The sequence below is a fragment of the Cryptomeria japonica genome, unplaced genomic scaffold (genome assembly GCF_030272615.1).
Source record: "Cryptomeria japonica unplaced genomic scaffold, Sugi_1.0 HiC_scaffold_40, whole genome shotgun sequence".
Taxonomy (NCBI): Eukaryota; Viridiplantae; Streptophyta; class Pinopsida; order Cupressales; family Cupressaceae; genus Cryptomeria; species Cryptomeria japonica.
The window spans coordinates 6221-17500 of NW_026728862.1; the positions used below are offsets into that span (position 1 = coordinate 6221).

The 11280-nt window shown below is 58.5% G+C and overlaps 1 non-coding gene across 1 annotated transcript; it reads right to left on the reverse strand.

Moving 5' to 3' along the window:
* Positions 1-637: 637 nt before the first annotated feature.
* LOC131862229 (5S ribosomal RNA) lies at positions 638-756 on the reverse strand. Its single transcript, XR_009361246.1, has one exon. It is a non-coding gene; the product is annotated as a 5S ribosomal RNA (ribosomal RNA).
* Positions 757-11280: the final 10524 nt, after the last annotated feature.

Consider the following 11280-nt stretch of genomic DNA (forward strand, 5'->3'; position numbering starts at 1 on the left):
GGGTTAATTGTCCGGTTTGCCTCGGGTGCGCACCTTGCGTGCACCTTCGCCAGGGTGGGCGCCTTGGTGCGCACACCTTGGCTGGGCTGCGCACACCTTGGCACCCGCGTTTCCTTCATTTTAAATTTTTTTTTTTTACAATCTCTCAAGTGGGAAATTCTATAATCTCAACTTTTTTTGCCTTTTCAGGAAACTTTTGAATGGAGCGCATCATTGGTGCGCTCCGAAGTGTGCTCCAAAGCTCTCTCCAGCTGCGTGCACCTGCCCCGGCCGCGCACCCGGCCCCGCCCAGCTTCGCTCACCTGTCCCGGGCGTCTGGTGCGGAACCTTAGAGTAAGAAACATCACCGTGCACCTTGGCCAACGTGCGCGACTCGACCGAGCGCGCACTGGCCGAGGTGCACACCGATTTCACCTGGGTGCGCGCGCAGCACCTCGGGCGCACCGGGGTGCGCGCACAACGCCCGGGTTGCACCGTGGCCTGTGTGCTCGGGGTGCCTCGGGTGCGCGCTCGGTGTCGCCCCCGCGCGCGCGGTAGTGCGGGCAGCGCACCCCGGCCCGGCCCGGCCCCGACGAGAACGCAAACGGGCAAAAGGTTTATTCAAATAGCATTGCGACGCCCGGCGAAAAACTAAAAAAGGGTGCAACACCGGGACTTCCCGGGAGGTCACCCATCCCAGTACTACTCCGGCCCAAGCGCGCTTAACTGCGGAGTTCTGATGGGATCCGGTGCACTAATGCTGGTATGATCGCACCCGTTATGAGCTTGTCGCAGTGTGTACTTAGCAAACCGCGACCCACGTGCGAATCCACCCCGGCCACCCACCCCCGTCGAGGTGCACACCCTCCCTCGCGAAGTGCGCCCCGTTCGCCAAGTGTGAGCCCTGCCCGGGTGCGCGCACCTTGCTAGGGCGTCGGGTGTGCACCCGGCCCGGCCTACGTGCGTGCACCTGGAGGGGGCGTCGTGTGCGTGCAGTGTCCCGTCTGCAACGCGGTGCCCACACACCACCTCGGGCGCAACGACCTGCGCTCACATGTGGGCCGAGTGCACCTTGGTGCATGTTCGGGGCGCCTCGGGTGCACGCTCGATCTTGCCCCGGTGCACCAAGGCGCTCGGTTTGCCCCGGGTGCGCACTTGGTGCAAGGTGGGCACCCAAAATAGGGATCAAGCACCAAAACACAAGTTTCGGGATGCAAAATGGGACCCAAGGACCACAAATGCGTTCCAAGACCCATGATGGGTCCACGAGAACAAAAATGTGTTCCGAGACTTAATAAACAAATATTGGGTTTTAGGAGAAGAAACATGCTCTGATGCCCAAAACGAGAATCGACCCCGAAAAGGCCACAGGCCAAAAGTGGGATGCGAGACAAAAAAAAATGGGACCCGAGGACCAAAATTGGGTTCCCAGGTCGAAGACAGGGCAACCGGACAAGAAACGACCTCTAAGGCTCGAAATGAGTCCCGACGACTAAAACTTGACAAGAAGCACCCATCAGGCACCCAACTCGACACCCATGGGATGCCGACCCACCCGGGCTTCCACCTAGCACACCTTGGCACCCACCCACCCTCGCACCCAACCTCGCACCCAACTTAGCACCTTTGAACCCACATTGGCACTCACCCTGACCCTGGCACCTTGGAACCCACATTGGCACTCACCTTGACCCTGGCACCCACCTTTGCACTCACCTTGGGACCCACCCTGGCTCCCACCTCGGCACCCACCCAGACACCCACCTTGGTTCCTTGGCACCCACCTTGGATCCTTGGCACCCACCCCGACACCCACCTTGGCACGCAACTTGGCTACTTGCCACCCACCTTGGCTCCTTGACGCCCACCCCGACAACCACCCCGTGACCTACCCTGGCTAGGGTTGGTGCACACCCACCCTGGTGCCCACCTTGGCACCCACCCTATGACCCACCTTGGCACGCACCTTAGTACCCACCCCGTTACCCACCCTAGGACCCACCCCGTGACCCACCTTGGCCAGGGTGGGTGCACCCACCCTGGTGCCCACCTTGGCACCCACCCATCCTAGCACCCAGCCTGTGACCGGGCTTGGAACCCAACCTTGCACCCGCACCCGTCTTGGCCAGTGTGGGTGCGCACCCATCCTGGCACCCACGTTGTGACACACCCTTTAACCCACGCACCCTAGCACCCACGTTGGCACCCACCTTGGAACCCAACCTAGCAACTTGGCACCCACCCCGTGACCCACCTTGGCATCCACCATAGCAGTCGCCGACTTGGCACCCACCTCGGCACCCACCTTGCCACTCACCCTAGCATCGACCCATCCTAGCACCCACCCTGGCACCTTTGCACCCTAGCACTCACCCATCCTAGCACCTAACCTGTGACCCACCTTGACACTCACCCTCGCACCCACCTTGGAACCCAACCTAGCACCCACCCACCCTGACACCAACCCTAGCACCTACCCACCCTTGCACCCACCCTGTGACCCATCTTGGCACCCACCCATCCTACCACTCAACCTATCACCCACCTTCTCACCCACCTTGGCATCCACCTTAGCACCCACCCACACTGGCACCTTGGCACCCACCTCGGGCAAGGTGGGTGCACACCCACCCTGGCACCCAATTTAGAACCCACCGAGCATGTTACCCACCTTGGCACCCACATTGCAGCCCACCCTAGTACCCACCCTATGACCCACATTGGCATCCACACCCTAGCACCCAGGCACCTCGACACCCGCCTTGACACCCACCCTAGCACTGAACCTGTGACCCACCTTGGAACTCACCCTAGAACCCACCCACCCTGTGAACCACCTTGGCATCCACCTTAGCACCCACCCACCTTGGCACCCACTCTAGCACTCACCCATCCTAACACCCAACTTGTTACCCACCTTGGCACCCGCCCTCGCGTCCACCTTGAAACCCACCCTAGCACCCACCCACGCAGGAGCCCACCTTGGCACCCAACCTAACACCCACGCATCCTGGCACCCAACTTGTGACCCACCTTGGAACCCACCCTAGTACCCACCTTTGAACCCACTATATCACCAACCCACCTTGGCACCCACCCTATGACCCTCTTTGGAATCCACCCTAGCACGCACCCACCCTGGCACCCACCATGGAGCGCACCCTAGCACCCACCCACCTCGGCACGCACCTCAACACCCACCTTGGTGTGCGCACTGCGCCAACCTCTCAAAGACCCTATGTGGTGCGCTCCAAAGTGTACACCTTTGGTGCGCTCCAAGGTGCGCACCTTTGGTGCACACCGAGGTGCACACCAAAGTGTGCACCGAGGTGAGCACCAAAGTGCACTCCAGGGTGCACACCAAGGCGTGCACCTTTGGTGCGGTCAATGCAAACGAATTCGGAAGTTGGGGTCGATGTCCTAATCGCTGCTGCAGACTACACGTATGAGAATCGGACAAATAGCTTTATATAGGGGAGGTGTTGCGTTTGATGGGTCGACTCCCCTGGTTGTGTGCACTGCACCAACTTCAAAGACCCTGTCTTGTTTAAGAAGTCAAAAGTTGGGGTGGATGTCCTAATCATTGCTGCAGTCTACGCATGTATGAGAATCAGACAAATAGCTTATATAGGGGAGGTGTTGCATTCGGTGGGTTGACTCCCCTGGTTGTGCGCACTGCGCCAACCTCAAAGACCCCGCATAGCAGAAGAAGTCGGAAGTCGGATTTTGGTGAGCACCAAGGCGTGCACCTTTGGTGCGGTCAACGCAGACGAATTCAGAAGTTGGGGTGGATGTCCTAATCGTTGTTGCAGGCTACACATGTATGAGAATCAGACAAATAGCTTATATAGGGGAGGTGTTGGGTTTGATGGGTCAACTCCCTTGGTTGTGCGCATTACGCCAACCTCAAAGACCTTGTTTTCGTTAAGAAGTCAAAAGTTGGGGTCAATGTCCTAATGGCTCCTGCAGGCTACACATGTATGAGAATCGGACAAATAGCTTATATAGGGGAGGTGTTGGGTTTGATGGGTCGACTCCCCTGGTTGTGCGCATTACGTCAACCTCAAAGACCTTGTTTTCGTTAAGAAGTCAAAAGTTGGGGTCGATGTCCTAATTGCTCCTGTAGACTACACATGTATGAGAATCAGACAAATAGCTTATATAGGGGAGGTGTTGGGTTTGATGGGTTGACTCCCCTAGTTGTTCGCATTACACCAACCTCAAAGACCTTGTTTTCGTTTAGAAGCCGAAAGTTGGGGTCGATGTCCTAATTGCTCCTGCAGGCTACGCATGTATGAGAATCAGACAAATAGCTTATATAGGGGAGGTGTTGGGTTTGATGGGTCGACTCCCCTGGTTGTGCGCATTGCGCCAACCTCAAAGACCCTGCATTGCGGATGAAGTCGAAAGTCAGAGTTTGGTGTGCTACAAGGTGTGGTCGAAGGTGCTCACCTAGGTGTGCACCTTTGGAGCACAGGAAAAGTGCCCTCCAAAAGTGCGCACCTTTGGAGTGCACAAAAGTGCCCTCCAAAAGTGCGCACCTTTGGAGCGCAGAAAAGTGCCCTCCAAAAAGTGCCCTCCAAAAGTGCGCACCTTTGGAGCGCAGAAAAGTGCCCTCCAAAAAGTGCCCTCCAAAAGTGCGCACCTTTGGAGCGCAGAAAAGTGCCCTCCAAAAAGTGCCCTCCAAAAGTGCGCACCTTTGGAGCGCAGAAAAGTGCCCTCCAAAAAGTGCCCTCCAAAAGTGCGCACCTTTGGAGCGCAGAAAAGTGCCCTCCAAAAAGTGCCCTCCAAAAGTGCGCACCTTTGGAGCGCAGAAAAGTGCCCTCCAAAAAGTGCCCTCCAAAAGTGCGCACCTTTGGAGCGCAGAAAAGTGCCCTCCAAAAAGTGCCCTCCAAAAGTGCGCACCTTTGGAGCGCAGAAAAGTGCCCTCCAAAAAGTGCCCTCCAAAAGTGCGCACCTTTGGAGCGCAGAAAAGTGCCCTCCAAAAAGTGCCCTCCAAAAGTGCGCACCTTTGGAGCGCAGAAAAGTGCCCTCCAAAAGTGCGCACCTTTGGAGCGCACAAAAGTGCCCTCCAAAAGTGCGCACTTTTGGTGCGCACCAAGGCGCTGGTTCGGTCGTTGCAGGCGAGTTCGGAAGTTGGGGTCGATGTCCTGAGCGGAGGTGCAAACTACACAGGTGTCGGAATCGGACAAATAGCTTATATAGGGGAGGTGTATGCTTCGATGGGTCGACTCCCCAGGTTGAGCGCACCGCGCCAACCTCAAAGACCCTACGGTATGGATGAAGTCGGAAGTTGGGTCCGATGACCGATTCGATTAGTAGGTATGCTCATGAGGTCGGAATTTGGGTCCGATGACCTGCCATGTGCAGGAAGGCGAATGTTGACACTGTGCGTTGCAAGGTGCACACCAAGGCGCTGGTGCGGTCTTTTTAGTCGAGTTCGGAAGTTGGGGTCGATGTCCTGATCGGAGGTGCAAGCTACACAGGTGTGGGAATCGGACAAATAGCTTATATAGGGGAGGTGTATGCTTCGTTGGGTCGACTCCCCGGGTTGAGCGCACCGCGCCAACCTCAAAGACCCTACGGTATGGATGAAGTCGGAAGTTGGGTCCGATGACCGATTCGATATGTAGGCATACTCGCGAGGTCGGAATTTGTGTCCGATGACCTGCCACGTGCAGGAAGGCGAATGTTGGCACTGTGCGTTGCAAGGTGCGCACCAAGGCGCTGGTTCGGTCGTTGGAGGCGAGTTCGGAAGTTGGGGTCGATGTCTTGATCGGAGGTGCAAACTACACAGGTGTGGGAATCGGACAAATAGCTTATATAGGGGAGGTGTATGCTTCGTTGGGTCGACTCCCCGGGTTGAGCGCACCGCGCCAACCTCAAAGACCCTACGGTATGGATGAAGTCGGAAGTTGGGTCCGATGACCGATTCGATATGTAGGCATACTCGCGAGGTCGGAATTTGGGTCCGATGACCTGCCATGTGCAGGAAGGCGAATGTTGGGACTGTGCGTCGCAAGGTGCGCACCAAGGCGCTGGTGCCGTCGTTGCAGTCGAGTTCGGAAGTTGGGGTCGATGTCCTGGTCAGAGGTGCAAACTACACAGGTGTGGGAATCGGACAAATAGCTTATATAGGGGAGGTGTATGCTTCGATGGGTCGACTCCCTGGGTTGAGCGCACCGCGCCAACCTCAAAGACCCTACAGTATGGATGAAGTCGGAAGTTGGGTCCGATGACCGATTCGATACGTAGGCATATTGGCGAGGTCTGAATTTGTGTCCGATGACCTGCCATGCGCAGGAAGGCGGAATTTGGGTCCGATGACCGAGTTGATGGCGTGCCATGCGCAGAAAGGCGGAATTTGGGTCCGATGACCGAGTTGATGTTGATGGCCCGCCATGCACAGGAAGGCGGAATTTGGGTCCGATGACCGATTTGAAGGCGTGCCATACGCAAAAAGGCGGAGTTTGGGTCCGATGACCGAGTTGATATTGATGGCCCGCCATGCGCAGGAAGGCGGAATTTGGGTCCGATGACCTGACATACGCATGGAGTCCGACTCGGGGGCCGATGTTCGATTCGATGACTTGCATTGTGGGTAAAGTCGGAAGTTGTGGTCTTTGACCCGATTCGATGACCAGACTTCGGCTGCTTGAGAATCGGACAAATAACTTATATAGGGGAGGTAGTGTTCTCGAGCATCCTCCCCCCGTGCCCGTTTATGTCGATTGATGCTGGTGCTCGACTGGTTGGAGCGCTCGGATGCAAAAATCTTGCACCAGGATTTATTGATTGTGATGGACACGGCAAGTCTCCTGATTGCTATGCAGGAGCTCATCGTGAATCTCTATGCGGCCTTGGTATGGACTCGACCTGCGGAATGGTTCGGCAATGGTAGTCGCTCCAACACGTCCTTGCAATGGCCACAGAGGTGATTCGACTAGAGCTCCAGTCTAGCTTTTGGGTTGCTTGGCGGACTGGTATAGCCGCGATCGAGTTCCGGCCATGAACGTTTTAGATAGCTCTTGGGCTTTCTGGGACGGAAGTCGGAAGTTTGGGCTGTTGTCCGATTTGATGACCATTCTTCGGATGTGTGAGAATCGGACAAATAACTTATATAGGGGACTGTGTTGTCTCACGCAGCCCCCTCCGTGCCCCTCTATCTCGACCGATGTTGGTGCTTGAAAGGGTTGGGATCGCTCGGATTTATAAACGTGCACCACCATTTGTCGAGTGTGAGGGACGCGGCAGGTCTCCTAAATGCTATGCGGGCGCTCTCTGAGAATCTCTATCCGGCCTCGACACAGACTAGTCTTGCTGAATGGTTTGGCACTGGTAGTCGATCCAACACGTCGTTGTTGTGGCCGCCTAGGCGATTCGATTCGAGCCCCCGTCTAGCTTTTGGGTTGCTTGGCGGATTTTGCCCTATCCGCAAGTGAGCTCGGTCCCTAAACGTTCGAGAAACCCGATTGCTATGCGCCGACTCTCTTTCTTGCGAGCCTCCATCTAGCTTTTGGGTCTCTACGGAACGGAAGTCGGAATCTGGGACCGTTGTTTGATTCGACGAGGCAGACTACGGTTGTGCGAGAATCGGACAAATAACTTATATAGGGGAGGTGTTGACTGGAGCATTCTCCCCCGTGCCCCTCTAACTCGACCAATGCTGGCGCTCGAACGGTGGTAGCGCTCGGATTTTCATTGAGCGCCAGCATTGGTCGATTTAGAGGGGCATGCGAGATTCCCGAATGCTATGCGAGGGCTCTAACGGAAATGTCTATTGGTTTCGGTATGGATGCAATTGCGAGTGGTTCGGCAAAGGTAGTCGTTCCGATGCGTCCATGTCGTGGCCAAATCGATAATTCGATTTGAGCCCTCGTATAGCATTTGGGTCTCTCGATGTGATTCCGCATTCCAGTCCCTTTGGGCACTGCTTGAGCCGCATCCCAGGGGGTTCCCTTCCCAATAATCTGCCTCGCAACCCGATTGCTATGCGGTGAGGCTCCTCGGCCGCCTCGGAACTATCTGTGTATCAGACGCATCGCGGGATAAGGGGTTGGCAACGGTAGTCGCCCCAAGCGCGTCCGATGCTTGGACCATTCCGAGGCGGCCCTGAAGCCTCTTCCGTCTAGCCGTTGGGTCCTTCTCGCCGCATCCCTCGCCTCGCACCCCGATTGCTATGCGGTGAGGCTCCTCGGCCGCCTCGGAACTATCTGTGTATCGGACGCGTCGCGGGATAAGGGGTTGTCACTGGTAGTCGCCCCAAGCGCGTCCGATGCTTGGACCATTCCGAGGCGGCCCTGAAGCCTCTTCCGTCTAGCCGTTGGGTCCTTCTCGCCGCATCCCTCGCCTCGCACCCCGATTGCTATGCGGTGAGGCTCCTCGGCCGCCTCGGAACTATCTGTGTATCGGACGCGTCGCGGGATAAGGGGTTGTCATTGGTAGTCGCCCCAAGCGCGTCCGATGCTTGGACCATTCCGAGGCGGCCCTGAAGCCTCTTCCGTCTAGCCGTTGGGTCCTTCTCGCCGCATCCCTCGCCTCGCACCCCGATTGCTATGCGGTGAGGCTCCTCGGCCGCCTCGGAACTATCTGTGTATCGGACGCGTCGCGGGATAAGGGGTTGTCACTGGTAGTCGCCCCAAGCGCGTCCGATGCTTGGACCATTCCGAGGCGGCCCTGAAGCCTCTTCCGTCTAGCCGTTGGGTCCTTCTCGCCGCATCCCTCGCCTCGCACCCCGATTGCTATGCGGTGAGGCTCCTCGGCCGCCTCGGAACTATCTGTGTATCGGACGCGTCGCGGGATAAGGGGTTGTCACTGGTAGTCGCCCCAAGCGCGTTCGATGCTTGGACCATTCCGAGGCGGCCCTGAAGCCTCTTCCGTCTAGCCGTTGGGTCCTTCTCGCCGCATCCCTCGCCTCGCACCCCGATTGCTATGCGGTGAGGCTCCTCGGCCGCCTTGGAACTATCTGTGTATCGGACGCGTCGCGGGATAAGGGGTTGTCACTGGTAGTCGCCCCAAGCGCGTCCGATGCTTGGACCATTCCGAGGCGGACCCGAAGCCTCTTCCGTCTAGCCGTTGGGTCCTTCTCGCCGCATCCTTCGCCTCGCACCCCGATTGCTATGCGGTGAGGCTCCTCGGCCGCCTCGGAACTATCTGTGTATCGGACGCGTCGCGGGATAAGGGGTTGTCACTGGTAGTCGCCCCAAGCGCGTCCGATGCTTGGACCATTCCGAGGCGGACCCGAAGCCTCTTCCGTCTAGCCGTTGGGTCCTTCTCGCCGCATCCCTCGCCTCGCACCCCGATTGCTATGCGGTGAGGCTCCTCGGCCGCCTTGGAACTATCTGTGTATCGGACGCGTCGCGGGATAAGGGGTTGTCACTGGTAGTCGCCCCAAGCGCGTCCGATGCTTGGACCATTCCGAGGCGGACCCGAAGCCTCTTCCGTCTAGCCGTTGGGTCCTTCTCGCCGCATCCCTCGCCTCGCACCCCGATTGCTATGCGGTGAGGCTCCTCGGCCGCCTTGGAACTATCTGTGTATCGGACGCGTCGCGGGATAAGGGGTTGTCACTGGTAGTCGCCCCAAGCGCGTCCGATGCTTGGACCATTCCGAGGCGGCCCCGAAGCCTCTTCCGTGTAGCCGTTGGGTCCTTCTCGCCGCATCCCTCGCCTCGCACCCCGATTGCTATGCGGTGAGGCTCCTCGGCCGCCTTGGAACTATCTGTGTATCGGACGCGTCGCGGGATAAGGGGTTGTCACTGGTAGTCGCCCCAAGCGCGTCCGATGCTTGGACCATTCCGAGGCGGCCCCGAAGCCTCTTCCGTGTAGCCGTTGGGTCCTTCTCGCCGCATCCCTCGCCTCGCACCCCGATTGCTATGCGGTGAGGCTCCTCGGCCGCCTTGGAACTATCTGTGTATCGGACGCGTCGCGGGATAAGGGGTTGTCACTGGTAGTCGCCCCAAGCGCGTCCGATGCTTGGACCATTCCGAGGCGGACCTGAAGCCTCTTCCCTCTAGCCGTTGGGGCTTTCTCGCCGCATCCCTCGCCTCGCACCCTGATTGCTATGCTGTGAGGCTCCTCGGCCGCCTTGGAACTATCTGTGTATCGGACGCATCGCGGGATAAGGGGTTGGCAGTGGTAGTCGCCCCAAGCGCATCCGATGCTTGGACCATTCCGAGGCGGCCCTGCAGCCTCTTCCGTCTAGCCGTTGGGGCCATCTCGCCGCATCCCCCACCTCGCACCACGATTGCTATGCGGTGAGGCTCCTTGGCCGCCTCGGAACTATCTGTGTATCGGACGCATCGCGGGATAAGGGGTTGTCACTGGTAGTCGCCCCAAGCGCGTCCGATGCTTGGACTATTCCGAGGCGGCCCTGCAGCCTCTTCCGTCTAGCCGTTGGGGCCATCTCGCTGCATCCCCCACCTCCTCGGCCGCCTCGGAACTATCTGTGTATCGGACGCATCGCGGGATAAGGGGTTGGCAGTGGTAGTCGCCCCAAGCGCGTCCGATGCTTGGACTATTCCGAGGCAGCCCTGCAGCCTCTTCCGTCTAGCCTTTGGGGCCATCTCGCCGCATCCCTCGCCTCGCACCCCGATTGCTATGCGGTGAGGCTCCTCGGCCGCCTGGGAACTATCTTCGTATCGGACGCATCGCGGGATAAGGGGTTGTCACTGGTAGTCGCCCCAAGCGCGTCCGATGCTTGGACTATTCCGAGGCGGCCCTGTGGCCTCTTCCGTCTAGCCGTTGGGGCCATCTCGCCGCATCCCCCACCTCGCACCCCGATTGCTATGCGGTGAGGCTCTTCGGCCGCCTTGGAACTATCTTCGTATCGGACGCATCGCGGGATAAGGGGTTGTCACTGGTAGTGGCCCCAAGCGCGTCCGATGCTTGGACTATTCCGAGGCGGCCCTGCAGCCTCTTCCGTCTAGCCGTTGGGGCCATCTCGCCGCATCCCCCACCTCGCACCCCGATTGCTATGCGGTGAGGCTCCTCGGCCGCCTTGGAACTATCTTCGTATCGGACGCATCGCGGGATAAGGGGTTGTCACTGGTAGTCGCCCCAAGCGCGTCCGATGCTTGGACTATTCCGACGCGGCCCTGTGGCCTCTTCCGTCTAGCCGTTGGGGCCATCTCGCCGCATCCCCCACCTCGCACCCCGATTGCTATGCGGTGAGGCTCCTCGGCCGCCTTGGAACCATCTTCGTATCGGACGCATCGCGGGATAGGGGGCTGTCACTGGTAGTCGCCCCAAGCGTGTCCGATGCTTGGACCATTCCTAGGCGGCCCTGAAGCCTCTTCCGTCTAGC